The sequence below is a fragment of the Odontomachus brunneus genome, unplaced genomic scaffold (genome assembly GCF_010583005.1).
Source record: "Odontomachus brunneus isolate Ranch 3 - 2012 unplaced genomic scaffold, Obru_v1 Obru_scaffold_061, whole genome shotgun sequence".
NCBI lineage: Eukaryota > Metazoa > Arthropoda > Insecta > Hymenoptera > Formicidae > Odontomachus > Odontomachus brunneus.
Genome location: NW_022639511.1, coordinates 79,086 through 92,664, shown reverse-complemented (window position 1 = coordinate 92,664; position 13,579 = coordinate 79,086). Strand labels below are relative to the sequence as shown.

The following is a 13,579-nucleotide window of genomic DNA, read 5'->3' as shown; positions in this document are numbered from 1 at the left end:
CCCCCTTGGCGATTTCAATAATCAGGCGTTACGAGGAGAAACGACTTTTTTTATAGACGTCTATATTGCACACCTTACGCGTGAGGGCGATAAACCCAAATATAATGCACATGCTGGTACTTAACGCGAATATTAAAACGGTAAACCACTGAAGTGAGGGCCATTAGGACTGCGGTCGTATAAGGTATATTCTTCATGCTCGAGGTATTCTCTCGCAGCGTATAATAACTGCGCGAAAGGTCAACGAACCGCTTTTCGCGAAATCGCGTAAACGTTTGCCGCTATTCACAAAGCGCCGCGTGGCTCGAAGTTGGCGTGCGGAAAATAAAAGGGTCGCCTAAAGGGCTAAAAGGTGGAAGCACAGTGTGGAAAACGGAGAGTAATGCGGCGAACAGAAAGACTGTGCGCGATGTTAATTGCACACAGTGGCCACTTCCTGATTGCAACCGGGCAAAAATGTATAATCACATCATCATTAGGGCGTAATTAACCCTGCCGCGCTCACGTGAGAAAGATCTCGCGCGTCTGATCGGGACACAGATGAAATAATTTCGTGCTCGAACGGTACTCTGAAAAGGTACTTTACGGTATCGCGCTGATGCGCACATCATGCGGCCCTACCAAGGGAAAGACGCGCGCACGCGTAAGCGCCGCCATTCCGGAAGGACTGCTGAATTCGCACGATGCTGAAGATACACCGAATGACCCTTTGTATCAGTACAGCGGGAAATACCGCAACCCTTCCGCGTCGCGAGTCTACCCTGCCGTGAGTAGTCTGGTTCTGGTTGGTCTGAACGAATCAAGTTGACTGCGCGGCAAACGCGCAAGGTCCACCTTGCACGAAAATCGATCAACTTACGTGACTTTAAGATGTACGACATCGTGACAAAGAATTCACAAAAAGATTCACTGACAAAGTGGGCGAGGAGATCACGCAACAGTTGCAAGACGGGCAACGATTTTTTAATGAGAAAGTAAAAGTTGGACAGATTCCTCCCGACATCCGTCCGGATGTCACGCTGCGCGTCCGAGCGATCGAGAAAAGCGTCGAGGCAAGCCGCGGCGTGACCCTGCCCAGTCAGGTGATCTGCTCTGCGTTCTCCTTCTCGAGAAAGGGTGTATCAGCCAGCGTGGCAGCTCGCCTGGCAAGAAAAGGAACCGACGAGTTCCACCGCCGATCGTCGAGACAAACGGTACTCGAACGGTTGACATTCCCGAGGCCGGTATCGAGTGGTCTGACCAATCGTGGACGTGACGGGTATGAAATTACGATTGCGCTCTGCTCACCTCTCTGGCTCTCCCGCGGCCTTTGCTCGCCCTGCTTCCCCTCTCCTCCCGGCATCTCGCGATTGAAGGTAAAAAGGTTCATTGACATCGCGTGACGAATGAAAGGCGCAAAACGCCTTCGATCGGCACGTCGAAATCGATCTGAGAGACTCTTCGAAAGCGGTGGCAATCAAGGAGTAGAAGGAAGTAACTACGGTGAGTCACCTGTCTCGATTACTCACCTTTCGTTCACTACAAATCTGGGTGTGTTATTTTGGCTGCCTTTACACGTCCCTTTACACGTCCCTTGCCCCACTTTGAGCTCTTTCAATGTATTAAATTATAATTTACACGTCTCAAATCGCACACATGTTAAAGACGTGATTCAAAACCGCAAAAAACGTGTAAAAAGAGCCTAATTACACGCTTGTGCGTTTAACAGTGACACACTCGGATTTGCAGTGTTGTTGTGGGAGTAAAAATAAGTTTTATTTTGGAAGATCGACCGTGAACACTCGTTATATGCCCGCGCTATTTTGAGAGAGCAATTACCGAAGTATCCGAATGTGTGTAGAGCGATTTGGGTGTGCACCACAAATTGGATCATTTAAATGCAATTAACCCAGCCCCATTGCGAAAAACAGTCTCGGGGGGATTAGCCAGAATCTAGGAAAATAATCGATTGAAGTGTACCGTAAACATCGAGAGTAAAGCTTGTTAATTACTTGCTTATACGCAACATCAAAGTGGTTTTCGCTCAAGGTTGCAAATCGTTTCACCGTGGCTTACAGTAATTTTACGAGTCGCTCCGCCTGACTGACGAAAGTTAATTAGACGATTAAAAGGGTAAATAAACAACAAAGGATAAATAAATAAGTAACAAAGCTGGTACGCAAAGGGGTGGCGTATAGTCACGGTACATTGTGCCCGTGAGATTCTTCCCATACGATTGACGATAAGCCACTTTAATATTATCGTAACACCATTATCTGTTCACACACACAGTTCTGCACTGTGCATAAAATGTCTGTCTGTTTCACAATTTTCTCGGCTTTGCTCCCTTAATGCCGTAATTATAGAGTGGAAACTCCAAAGAGGGTGAAAATGAATAGGATGTAAACAGTGCTCGACCCTTCCCGTCCTTTATAATTATGTTGGTTCTCTTAAAGGAAAATTGTAGATTTCCGTGTTATGTAACGCGACTTCCCTACGTATCCTCAATGAAATAACACGTTCGTAATGGCACAACGAAACAATGTTGCGAAAGGTGCGCACAGAAAGATACCTACCGCATTCACAAGCAGACATTACGTGCTTCAAGTATTACGTAAGTTTATGTATTCGCAAATCTATCACAGGCATCAAACTTTTCCAAAAGACATTCTGAATTCTAGTAAGTTTGGCATTTCAATCGATAATATTAAATTAAAACAAAAATGCAGTTTGTGTGCTCACAAATATTTTGTTCAATGAAGTTTTATAATATTCTCGTAAGCAGCGCAAATTCCTCTTTTAAACACCCAAGTAAGAATTGTATACGTTTCGCCAGTACGGAAAAATGGCCCGATACTGGATCGATACCGAAAAGCGGATGTCCGGATTTGATAGTTCAATACTGGACCTAATATAAAAAAAGCTGTATTATTTGTACTGGCTCCGTACTAAGGTTAGGTACTGGATAATCGTACGTGTACTGGAGCGTTACCGAAAAGTGTTTGTCGTTTTCGGTACTAGCCCAGTATTAAAAAAGCTGTATTATTGGTACTGGCCCTGTTCATAGAATCAATACTGGTTACCCAAGAATCGTATACAATTTGCCAATAGAGGATATTGGGCCAATATTGTGTCGGTACCGAAAAACGGACAATACCAATGCCTTTTATGGGAAAACGGAAGAGATCACTAACGCGAAATCTAGATAGCTCAGTGGTAAAAACGCTTGCTTTGACAAGCGGAAGACTCGAGTTCGATTTCAACGTCGCCCCGAAAATTTTTTCCTCATATGACTATTAGAAAATAGACATGTATAAGTACAAATGAGAGCAGTCCGACCATGGTCTGATCTTTCTTTCCGTACTATATAGTTGTGATATTAACAATTGTACAAATAATAAAAATTACTAGGAATCGATACTGACCCAGTATATATATAAGTACTTTTCCAGTGTTAGGAATCAACACTTTTTTATACTGGAACAATACTGATTTTCGGTACTGTAACGGTACTGTTTTTCGATACTAGCCCTTTTCTATCATCCCAGTACCACACCAATACTAAATCCATACTGGCATCTGGTATTATGCCAGTAACGTTTACCATAAATCGGTATTGGACCACTTTGATGCCAATATTAAATTCCTACTTGGACACATAATAATGAACTTTCCTGGAATTTGATGAGTATTTTATTATGAGCGTATTTTATTTTATAAGGATTATCAGGATTATCAGGATAATCAGAATAAAAAATCAATCCGCGATGAGTATATTTTATTGCAAGTGTACTTTATTTAAAGGCCATTTTGTCAAGAAAATGTTTTTTGTTGAAGAATATCTTTATCAAAGACATTCTTGAAGCCATTGCAAAGAAGAAAAGCAAGTTGAGTAATAAGTTTTCTTAGTACTAGAACGATATTTCTTTATATTCAACTCTCGAGGGGTCTATCTATCGTCGTCCATTACACGTGTACGAGTAATCGGCTAAGAGGACAACAGGTCGTGTTCGTGCGATGATGCAGCGACGCGCGAAGCAATTTAAGTGAAACTAAACTACGCGCCGCAGCATAGATCACGACGGCTCGATAATGACGATATGGACGACCTAAATATCATCCATAAATACTGAATATCGGCCGAGACAATTAACAGCGTCTGTCTCGCATAACGCACACGTCCGACGTTGTTTCATCCGCCGAGATATTGGCCGATGCTAAAGACGCGTTTGGCCTTATCTCGTAGAAAGTGTGCATATTAGAGAACCATTTTTTTCTATGAGCGTTTCCCTCTTCCTGCGGCTTTCACCGTCGACAATAGCATGACGAGGATCGACGGCGGCAAATTAAGATTAGTTATGCACTTTTGCAACACATTTTTCCCCATTTGATTATTCTGAAAGAGAAAGAGGGAGAAGGAAGAGAGAGAGGGAGAGAATGAGAGAGAGAGAGTAAGAGAGAAAATTACGAGAGGTGGTTGAGTTCGAAAGAAATGCGGTTAGATGATAAGATTTTGTACTATTATTGCTGCTGTTACAACTGTTATCTCACGACGAGAGCAAAAGTTTGTGAGGCTGTGAAGTGATTAATAGACATTCATGCTGCAGACGACACTAGAGAATTGGATGACAGCAGATGGTGGTTTTGTGAGTTACTATCTTCAATTAAGGAGTTACATTGACGAGATGAGTTACAGTTATAAATTAGTTTTATCGAGTATACATGTAAGGTTAAATAGTCGCGTCCTGCGTCATTAGCGCGGTCGTACAAAATCACCCGCCGAAGCAGAAGTTAATAATAAGGGAAGTAATCAGAGATCGTTAGCCGGACGACATTACAAAATAATAAGAGACAAGGTCTTATTCGCCGGGATAACTCCGAGAAGAACTTTGGTGTTCTTGCAGGCATACGATCTACATCACTCGAGCGGATCGCAACGCTGACTGCCGCCGCGTTAACTATTAATTATTCATTAGCGCGGGGGAGCCGATCGTTCAGGTAAAAAGCACATTTGTGCCTCCGCGAGCCAGTTCGCCGCGGTCATCATTCATGAGCTCTTTCTCGCGCGAGTCTCGCTTCCGCATTATCTCTCCCTAATTGCTCGTTAAACAATGCGTACGACGCTTTTCGACGCAATACCCCTTCACGAGTGCCATTAGGGTGGCTCGCGGTCGCGAGATATATTCTACGGGCGTTGCGTGCCCAATGCGAGCGTTTGCGATACGTTGTTCCAACGCGCACAATGTTCAGCTATCATAATCGAATCGCGACCCTGCGAAGTATTGATATAAGAGAACGAACGAAACTATCGGTAATGCTGGATTATGGCGAATCACATGAACTCGAGTGAATTCGTCGAATTTTCCTGGCCCTCATTCTCACGTTGCAACTAGTGCGTGGCATTAACTTGGATATTACATGACAGAACGACTGCTTGCTGCAAAAGAGAGAGGAGGGAGAAAAAGAATTTATTTACTCCTGGGACTATATCTTCTAGAGTTACAGCACCAAAATGTTTGAAGAAAGACGGTCTATAAAGCATAATATAGGATGTATAAAAATAATGTACGAGTATAAGTGAATAAAGAGTGAGACATTGCGCTAGAAAAAAATAAATGATTCTAATTCTAAAGCTAGAAAGAGAGGAGAAAGAGAGAGATGCAAGCAGGAAAATGACTCTTTGAGCGATCATAAGGACTCACTATGTTCTTCGTGCTCATTACTCGAGCAAGTCGATCACGACAGTCGCCGACAAAGCTTATGACATGCTCCCTGTTTCTCCAAACAGTGATAAAAGCTATCAACTCTTGGAGGTGAATGTGGCCGCGGCAGCAACAGCTACACGATTTACCTACATTCTCACGGTAATCCTCTCGATGGCATCCAGCAGTGTAATATATGCGTTACGAACTACATAGATCGCTCCCCGTCACTCTAGATCCAACTAAAACCGCAAGCTTAATGCTAACAATAGTAGGACACTCCGCGTAACAGGATAATGCACCGTAATTGCCAGCGAACTATGCTATTGTAGGAGCTGACAATCGGTGTATACCTAATACATACTCGTATATATATATATATATATATATATATATATATATATATATATATATACACAGGGTGTCTCAGACCTTCATAATGACCCTTTGTGAGAACGTAGAACGGATTGAGGTAAGCAAGAAAGTCCTGTGCCGTATTATTGCGATTTTCACAATAATAGTCGAGATATTAATTAAAAAAGATTGGTGAATGATTACACGCAATATGGTAGATGAGCTACAGTGGCGCCGTCTGCCGTTGTATATTTATACATTAAGTCAAACTGAACAAAAAAGGCCTTTACCATTTTGTAAATGACCACATAGATTTTTAGATTTTAATTAAAGAAAATGTGTGCATTATGGTACACAATCATATATGATACAGTTTTCTTTAATATCTAAAAATCTATGTGGTCATTTGCAAAATGGTAGAGAATTTTTTTGTTCAGTTTGACTTAATATATAAGTATATAACGGTAGTCGGCGCCATTGCAGCTCATCTACCGTATCGCGCGTGATCATTCACCATTCATTTTTAATTAATATCTCGACTTATTATTGCGAATATCGCAAAACGATATATACATATATATATATATATATATATATATATATATATATATATATATTTGTGTGTGTGTGTATGTTTGTATGCTAAGTGGGTGAACATACGCGTACGGAAGAGCGTAATTTTAATTCTAATTAAAATACAATACCTCACGCGCGCGTTTGCATACAAAAATTCTTAACTACCACACAGTTATTTTATAGTATATGTGTTCACAGTCATAAAGCTGCCGAGAACAAACCTCTATCGTTTCAAACTATCTATTCACGCTAGTCTGATAAGTGAAGTGTAACACAAGGTACTCCTTTATGTGCAGAACTCTGCGAAGTATGAAGTATTCAGAACTGTCGTCAGAATTCAATCCTGAAGAATGCTAAGACAGTCTGCAAAGACCTTTAGAGACAATAATATTTAATCAACGTTAAGAACCGGCCTCGTGTTGTCAAGTGGCTCGTAAGGATCTGCCAAACAACGCGATAACCTGACATATCAGAGTCGAGTTGCGAAACTTTTAGGAGAGGTCTCTCTAGGTTCGACTTCTGGCAGAGGTAGTATATTTCTCGCGACACAAAAATCAATAAGTACAATTGTGTTTTAAGCGTTTGGAAGATAGATAAAATTATAAGATAAATTAAATTTGACGGCAAAGAACTATATTAATATATGTTGTGGATCAGAGCATTCCCCCGTCGCATGTATTTACACTGTCAAACGTCACTATTCAAACATTTAACAATTAGCGTTCGACTTTGATTCTCAATCAAGTCATAAAATAATCGTCAAATGCTCACGTTGTTTTGTCGCCCAGATCAAAATATAATCAAAGTTAACGTTTAATCGACTCTCTCCCACACTGAAAAAAATCCTTCTGTCAGAGCAAAAGCATGTTTGCTGTTTAATGATCGTTATGGAAACAGATCGAATAGTTAACGTTACAAATACGTACAAATCATTTTTCATCATGTCATTTTAACAGACATATATGGTCACAAATCATATTATTTGTTGGATGTACAAAATTTACTGCAAGTTATAACTTATAATATATTCTAGTAACATATTATATATATATATATATATTATAGTAACATATTAAGTAACAAATATAACGGCAAGCGTCGTAAGCGATTTGTTCAAAAGCAAATGAGACTCTCGCGTTGCGATAGTCCGTGCGAGCTCGTATCATTGCTGCCAAGTCTCGTCAGAGCGAAAGAGCTGCGTTAGGTGGTGCGTGTGTACGTAAAATATTGCGACACAGACAATTAATGGTTTCGAAGAAATAGACCTGCTACTTATGTAATAATAATGCGTTGCTACTTTTTCCCCAAATTCTTACAGAAAGAAACACTTCTTGTCAATACATCTGATTTGCTGAAAGTCATTTCTAACCTGTTTATTTCTAATCCTTTGCATTGCTAGCAAATCAAATTTATGATTTGTTGGATTAACTGCGTATCTATATCCATTACAGGAATGTTGCTGCAGCAGTAAATTGAAAATAACAAACCATTTGTTTCCATAACGCTTGCTGTTCTATATTACCGACATTTATTGTGGATATCTCGTATCTCGTTAAATTAGCAAAACTATTTTTCTCACAAGTAACACTACCCAAGTGCCACACGCCAATCTTCTTGAAACTTTGCACACATGTAGTACATCGAAAAACATTAGACATGTATTTTTTTATTTTGGCTAACAAGGTATTTTAAGATTAGAAAACGCATTCGAAAATTTAACACTATAGCACCATGATAACTAATGTTACTTCTGAGTGTCATTCTTTTACAGCTTTTACGACATTACTCTATTATAATTTCATTGTTTGAATGTTTCTGAAGTCGCTAATTATGATTTTGACATTAGTTTTGCGAGATTCAAAAAACTTCTTCGAAACTGACTTTATATAAAGTCTTTGAAATGTCTGCGATTTCGGTCTACCATTTTGAATCTCGCAGAACTACTGTCAAACTCATAATTAGCGACTTCAGAAACACTCAGGCAATGAAATTATAATAGAGTAATGCTATAAAAGCTATAAAAGAATGACGCTCAGCAGTAGCATTAGTTATCATGGTACTACAGAGTTAAATTTTCGAATGCGTTTTCTAACCTTAAAATGCCTTGTTAGCCAAAATAAAAAAATACGTGTCTAATGTTTTTCGATGTGCTGTATGTGTGCAAAGTTTCAAGAAGATCGGCGTGTGACACTTGGGTAGTGTTACTTGTCAGTGCAACAGTCAGCGACACCGATGGCGGTCAGTTCGCGCGCGTCAATGAAGTCTAAAATAAAAACTGCAACCGGTCGCGCTCCACTCGCCGCGGTCACGACGGCCAAGCGTCGTTTCATCGGCGCTATGCATTAATGGCGGGATATTTTTGCAGTTCGCGCGCTGTAAACAAGTAACGGAGTTCACTGGCATTGCGATCTCTGTAACGCAAGCGAGGCGGCTAGGAGAGCCGTGAGAATGTAGGTGAATCGCATAGCAAGCGCCGCCGTCGTAATGAACGGAATGCAGTCTCGCCGGGCTTTCGCGGCTCTGAAGACTAGAATATTCTGGACGGAATCATGGCTCACACCCGCGGCTCTCGGGCCCGGCCGAATAAAACGTCGTCGTCGTCGTCGTCTGCGCGCGATCGTACTCGAAATAATTAGCGAGGAGCCAGATGCACCGAGAGAGTGACCGCAACCCAGCGCACCGCGACGCAGCCATAAAATAGCCGTACTTTTACTGCGGTAATTAGCTTCTTCGAGAACATCCCCCGTCGAATCGCTCGTTTCGGAGCTCTGCAAGAGGAAGAGGGAGAGGGAAATCAAAGTCGGCATTCCGTCATATTTTATCAGTTAAAGGTAAAAGCCGCAACTCTGGACATTCTTATTATTTTAATGTTTAACTCTTTATTTGGTAATGTTGCTCCCAAGCAACATTGATTTCTCATGAGTTATACGCAAGAACGATAGATGCGGGACGCATTTATTTAACACTGTTACTCTGAAGCAACATCAGTTACCTGTTTGATCTCAAGTTTCAATTTTTGCCACTGAATGACACTGGTCGTTGAAAATATATTAAAATAATGTTTTTAAAACAGCATAACTATATTTAGAAGATATAATTTACTCCATTTGAATACTCAACAATCTTTCTCCTTAAATTCTTTTGGGTCTGCCAAATAAAGGGTCGAATACGAATATTTAAATTCTCAATATAGAATATATATGTATATTCTCAATATATGTATATATATATGTGTGTGTGTGTGTGTGTGTGTGTGTATTCACAATGTTAAAAGTTTCAATATTGGTATTTGAAGACTAAATAAAAAGGGAAAAAAAATATTTAGAGTTAAATGCGTGTTCAGGCGTTGACACTTTTGCCTTAACTGTTGCAAGCGGGTAAGCAAGCGAGTGTCTCTAATAACATACAAGGCATCGAAGGTAAAATAGAGGCAAAAACCATAAAGATAACGTTCTTGCCGTCGCTTATGGTAACCGCAAGTTACGTTCGTGTGTGCAACGTACGTTGGCACGACGAACGGTGACCGTTCGTGGAGACATTGGAGAGAGAGAGAGAGAGAGAGAGAGAGAGAGAGAGAGAGAGAGAGACTAGAAAAAGCTTTAAAAAGAAAATAAACTACTTTGAAAAACTTCAAAAGCCTTAAAAACTAATGAGTCAATTTTTCTATGTTCCTACAATTCTAATGGTGTCAGAAGTCGATGCGACAACCTGACTAATCGAATTAATAATCATAGCTTGTAGCAATAATTTTAACTTTTTATCATTTATTTTCCTACAATTATACTGTTAGTTATTCTTTTTGCGTCGTCTTTTGATATCGTTAGAATATTAATATAAGATTGTAAATACACATAGGAATATTAATACAAAATTACTTCATACTTTTTTAGAATTTTCGAGGTTACTGAAAACAGTATATTTTATTTTTTAAGTTTTCCATTTCGTATTTTTTAATTATTTATTAAATATTTGTTTTTCTAGGCAGTTAAAGATAAAAGTCTCGTTTTGCATCTCTGAATGCTTTCAAGAGATAATGAAATTAGCCAATTTCCCCAAATCACCTGGACGAACTCGGATAATAAACTGGTCTAACAACCATACAGATAGCCCGATGAATAAGTTAGAAAAGGTTCAATACTATAATGGTTCTCGAGTTTTATGATAAAACATACGAACGAACAAATGAACGGACCAACAAACAAACAAACATGCGTACACATAGCACAGACCAAGAATCTCCTTTTTTTGAAGTCGGTTATCAACAAAACACATAGTGGCACATATTTCCAGAAGACCCGAACGCGAAGAGTTCACGGCACCGGTGAGACGCGTCTCGAGGCGAGCCGCGGCGAGACGCTGTGTCATACCCCGTTGCACGGGAGACGGAACGTAAAAATATTACCGGTCTCTCTCGGCTGCCATTACCACCGGTTGACACTGACAATAATAATATTGGCCTAAGTGCGGCTTCGGAGAACGATCGCGCGCACGGCACGACTCCGAGAACCAGTTGATGTTAAGTATGGGAGTCCCCGACTCCAGTCTTAGCCAATTCAAATGATCGATCCGATTCGCACGGCCCCGACGAATTTCCCATAAAGTGAGCGCGCGAACCTCGCGTTAAATCGCGAACGATCATCATCTTATTGTTTTCGTCGCGCGGAGCTAATGGATTCGAGTCGCTCGTCTGCCGACTCGTTAGTTCGTTTCCTTCTTTCTAGATAACATATATATACAGAGTAATTACGGAGTACAAAGTAACTACAAAGTTTACCTGTGCAGTTGTGCGATATTTCCTCGCGCAAGCGCTCATCGATAAGCCTCGTCGAACACTATTCCGCGGGAGAACGCGAAAGAAACCCGACAAGGATTATCCCTGAATGTGTAGACTGAGCTATGTCCCGTCTCTCGAGGCGGTAACGGCAGGCTTAACGGTACCCCTTTCAAGCCCAATATTTATTCTTTTCGCCGGCGAAAAACGCAATTCTTCGCTCCGCCCTTCCCACCCCTCCTGCTGTAATTCGGCAATGTCGTGTGGCCAAATCGGCGTTGCACGAACAAAGATATGCGTCACGCGTGAAAGTGACAGTAGAGAAGCCAAACGAGCACGAATTATGCTGCAATTCTAAGCAGAATCGTAAATCTCGTAACTTATTCTCGTAAAATTCGTCAGAATGAGTAGATTTATTTATGAGTAGATTTACAAATCTATGCAATATCATATGTCGTACAATCACTTGTAAATATCGTAAATTACATAAAATTGTAGATATTTATGAGTAATTGTATGACATATGATATTGCATAGACTTGTAAATTAGTCTGTAGACTAGTGGGTCGTAACGCGATTCTATGCAATTTTTTTCTACGCGCGACTAGCGTCGGCTACGTCCAAACTGCAAATTCGGTGTTCATTTTCCGAAAATTCGACGTACAAATGGATCGTACATCCACTGAGAAAAAATACTTGATAATTTCTTCGTCAAATAGAAGTTTGTTTCACAGAAATAAACTTTATATCCCTGCAAATGAATTTTCAAATCTTTTTTCCTGAATGCAGATCTTCTGAAAATGACAATCCGCTATTTGCAGTTGAAAGGTGAACTAGTCGTTTCTGTTTTACTATCTATCTATCTATATATATATATATATATATATATATATATATATATATATATATATATATATATATATATATATATATATATACTAGGTGCGCAACTAAGTTTCCGGATTTCACACATGGATGGCGCTAACAAAACATGTAGTCGACATACATGTCCAAAGTTGTGTTTCTTTTATAGCTTGGACATCTGTCAACAATAACCAGTCATAATACCAATACATATCGCAACGCAAAAATATTTTTTCTAACAATGAAGATGTCGAGTTTTGTGCCAAATAAACAGCATTTGCGGGAAGCTTTGCTTTTCTGCTTTAACTTGAAAAAAAATGCAGCTGAAGCACGTCGTTTGCTTGAGGAGGCCTACGGCGAACATGCACCATCGAAAACTACCTGTGAAGATTGGTTTAAACACTTTAGAAGTGGCGATTTCGACACTAAGGACAAGAAGCGCTCCGGAAGACCAAAAACAATTTAGAACGCCGATCTGCAAGCGTTATTGGATGAAGATGATACGCAAACACAAAATCAACTTGCGGAGGCATTAAACATGACTCGCCAAGATATTTCCAAACGTTTACATGCCATGCGAAAAATTCAAAAGGAAGGAAAACGGGTGCCGCATGAGCTGACTGAGAGACAAGTGGAAAATCGAAGAGCCACTTCTGAAATTTTGCTTTTGCGGCATGAAAGAAAGAGTTTCTTGCATCGAATTGTTACTGGCGATGAGAAGTGGATATATTTCGAGAATCCCAAACGCAAAAAATCGTGGCTTTCACCTGGCGAAGCATCAACATCGACGGCACGGCCAAATCGCTTCGGAAAGAAGACAATGCTCTGCGTTTGGTGGGACCAGAAAGGAATCGTGTACTATGAGCTGCTGAAACCGGGCGAAACTGTCAATGGGCATCGCTACCGACAACAACTGATCAATTTGAACCATGCATTGCTCGAAAAACGGCCAGAATGGGACATGAGACACGAACGAGTAATATTGCAGCACGACAACGCTCCGTGCCATCGCACTTCCATCGTCCAGGACACCATCAAAACGCTGAAATGGGATCTGCTACCACACCCGCCGTATTCACCAGACCTGGCCCCTTCCTATTATCACTTGTTCTGGTCGATGGCGCATGGCTTGGCTGGGCTACACTTGGCCAATTTCGAAGAAGTGCAAAATTGGTTGAATGAATGGTTTCGGTCCAAAGACGCGTCGTTTTATCGTCGCAGTATTCATGTATTGCCAGAGAGATGGCAAAAATGTGTAGCTAGCGAGGGACGATACTTTGAATAAATCATTTTTTGTATTTCTCTTTAAATTTTCCATTTTTCATTGATCAAA

The 13,579-nt window shown here is 40.5% G+C and overlaps 1 protein-coding gene across 1 annotated transcript in view; it reads right to left on the bottom strand.

Moving 5' to 3' along the window:
- The window catches only part of LOC116846171, a 32,446-nt gene that overhangs the window by 11,587 nt on the left and 7,280 nt on the right, over positions 1–13,579 (bottom strand). The gene's annotated exons all lie outside the window — the stretch shown is intronic.